The sequence below is a fragment of the Marmota monax genome, unplaced genomic scaffold (assembly GCF_021218885.2).
Source record: "Marmota monax isolate L192 unplaced genomic scaffold, Marmota_monax_Labrador192_F-V1.1 WCK01_AAM20220418_F8-fsc00276, whole genome shotgun sequence".
NCBI classification, from domain to species: domain Eukaryota; kingdom Metazoa; phylum Chordata; class Mammalia; order Rodentia; family Sciuridae; genus Marmota; species Marmota monax.
This window is the reverse complement of record NW_026695204.1, coordinates 589,738-593,149: the sequence shown is the minus strand read 5'-3', so window position 1 is coordinate 593,149 and position 3,412 is coordinate 589,738.

Below are 3,412 nucleotides of genomic sequence, written 5' to 3'. Positions count from 1 at the left end.
TGTTAGAAATGGAGTCCCAACTGGGCATAGTGGCTAACAACTGTAACCCCAAAGCTTGGCTGGCTGAGGCAGGTGCATCACAAGTTCAAGGCCAGCCTCAGCAACTTAGCAAGGCTCTAAGCAACTCAGGGAGATCCTGTCTCAAAATAAAAATTAAAAACAGCTGGGGATGTAGACCAGTGGTTAAGTGCTCCTGGGTTAAATCCCTGGTAAAGAAAGAAGGAAGAAAGAAAGAAAGAAAGAGAGTCCCAAGCCCAGCCCAAACTTACTGAACCAGAATCTGTCATTTAAAAGATCCTCAAGCAATTTACATGTACCCTAATTTATTTTTCAATGCTGTGTAGCAAACCCAGGGCCTGACACAGCTAGAAAAGAGCTATACCACTATACTACATCCTCAACTCATGCATGTTATTTTTTAATTTGGTTTTTAATTTGTTGATGGATCTTTATTTTATTCATTTATTTATATGCTGTGCTGAGAATTGGACCCAATGCCTCACACATGCTAGGCAAGCATTCTACCACTGAGCCACAACCCCAGCCCTGCATACTATATTTTGATAAGAGATGTTTTAGAGTATTAGTCTACAACTTTGACTATGTATTGTAATTATTTGGGAAGCTTTTTAAAATACCCAATTCCCAAACACCAAAGCGCTCAGTAGCAAAATCTGAAACCATTGGCTTCAAGAGCCCTGACCTGGCATTTCTCTGGGTATGCCCCATGCCTGGAGTTAGGCATTAGGCATCCATGAAGCAGTAGATGTAATCCAGCTCTCCAGGAAAAAAAATCTAATTTGTAGGGTCTGCCAATTTCCAAAGTGTCAATATTCCCACCATAGCTGATTTCAAAGTACCAGAGCAATGTCACCAAAGGTGGAGTTGGGAAGAGACATTCAGAGTAGCTCCCAAGAGCCTGCCCTAGCCAGCACCACTACATGGGCCACTCAGGTGTGCACACCCTGAGCATCTCTGTCTTGGCAGAGTCATGGAATTTCCTGGTTCTATACAGGACTCTTCCCAATGGGGACAACACAGAGTTCAAACATAAATCAGGATGTTCACACACAAGGTCCCTCAGGTGTAGGATGAAATTGGTGTTAGGAAGAGAAGGAGGTAAGGGGTGGGGGTCTCCATTTGAACTTTGCCCCATCCCTATAAATGTAGGAGGGGGTGTGTGGAATTGTGATACCCTATCTTGAATTTTCACCTCTTTCCTGAGTCTTGCTATGACTGATGTTCTCTGTTACCACCAATCACTCCCAATCCTTAAGAACAGGGTTATACATTCCAATCTTGGCTTAAGGGTGCTTAGGGGACTAGAGGTGGGGAGAGAGTGCTCTTGAATTGGATGAGGGAAAAGGAGAGCAGTCAGAATTTCTGCTCTGTCCATTTTGGTGGGAAAATTCCAATAAGACAATCAAGTCAGAGTCAAACAGGAGTTTTTTATAAAATTATATACCTAGGTTACTACAGGGTCTGATGTTTTCAGGGACTTAGACTCTTACTACTGTGTTGCTGTCATCCTGGGGTGTTGCTGTCAACCACCTGGTCCCAAAAAGCTCACCACCACCGCTATGTCCATATTCTAGGCAATGAAAGAGAGGATGGCATGGCTAAAGAGTCTCACATCACTTCTCAGATCTCACTGATGAGAGTTTAGCCACACGGCCATACCTACCTATAGGAAAAGCTGAGTAATGCAGTCTTTCTTCCAGGTAGCCATCTGCCCAACTAAAAGTTCTATTACTATGGCCAAAGAAGAGAATGGATATTAGGGTTCAACGCAGCCAACAATCTGAACATTCCTGAGCTGTACCAAGCTGGTCTGGTTTCTTGAGAGTCTCCTGGAGAAGCTGAGGAACAAGTCAGCTTACCTTCCTGGAGAGCCCAGGTGAGCTCAGAAGGGGATCCGCTTATCATGCACTTTCACATCTTCAGAGGGCAGGGGGCCACCAGAACTATCCCACAGAGGCCAGAAAAGCCCCACATGGACCTGAGGCCCTGTACTCACTAATACAAAGGCTGGAAGCCTTGCTCCTACATCCACATCCTAGCTGGAGGGGGAGGGAGAGATGCCAAAAGACTGAGTAATTCCCAGAAAGAATGAACTGAAATAGACTGAACTTTGTCAGGATAAAGGGGTTGTTGGGCTTTTGGTTTTGTTTTTTGAGGTTTTGTGCATTAGCTAAAAATGATCTCTCTTTCTCTCTCTCTCTCTCTCTCTCTCTCTCTCTCTCTCTCTCTCTCTCTCTCACACACACACACACACACACACACACACACAGTACATTTCCTGGCTTTGCGTTTTCAAGCTGCAATTTTAAGAACATCTTTCTTAGACAAAGCCTCTCCACCCCTGTTTACTCTCGGCTGCTATATACATTCTGCCAACTAGGCAATGCTGAGAGGGATAATCTTTTAAATTAATAGAATCCATAATTTTTTCTCCTGCCAGGAAGGTGTCAGTGTGGAGGTAGCAAACTCAGAGTGACAGCAACTCTGCTGCTGCTGGGGCTGTCCTGCGGTGTGACCAGTATGTCCCCAGAGCAGAGAGCAGGGCAGGCAAAAGCTCTCGAGAGGTTTGTGCTTCCACCTTTGCTCTCTCAAGGGCATCCTCACATGTAGTTGAAATCTCTGATTTGTAGTAAATTCTGAGACATACAATAAATCCTTATTCAATTGTTAGCATAAAGATTCATTGCTACATATGAATATTTTAGTATTATCTTCTGTTTTGTTGAGCTTTTCCCCTTCTGGTATTGACTGAGAACTGATTCTTAGAACACTAATGGAGTTCTGCAGTTATTTAATATTTATTATGATGATAGTAGCTAATATTTATTGAGCACACTCCCAGACACAGCACATAGGTCATTTTCTCTAATCCTCATAATAACCCCATGGGGCAGTTGGGTGCAATTGTGCAGTGTGAGCTACTGAGGAGGGCACAGGAGACCCTGGTCCCCACCTACCAAGCTGTAAATTAGAAACAGGCTTCATCCCCATGAAGGAAAGCAGACATTTTCTCACACAGAGCCTTGATTACCCATGAAATAGTCACCTTACTATCTCATTACGTAATGGGTTCAGAGAAGTTAAGAAACTTCCCTGAGATCACACAATGGGCAGGAGGTGGTGGTCTCAAACCTAGAAGCCTACCTCAGAGCCCAGACTAGACTCTCCACCTGCACGCTGTTGGAGCAGTGTCTTTTCTAGTCCCTGGGAAGGCTCTGATCTGCTTTAGTTCCAGCCACACTATGCCAGGGAGTGCATAAAATGCATTCTTTTGGGGAAAGAATTGAGGATTGAAGCCAGGAGTGCTTAACCACTGAGCCACATCCCCAGCCCTTTTTATTTTGAGAAAGTGTCTCCTTAAGTTTCTGAGGCTGGTCTCGAACTTGCAATC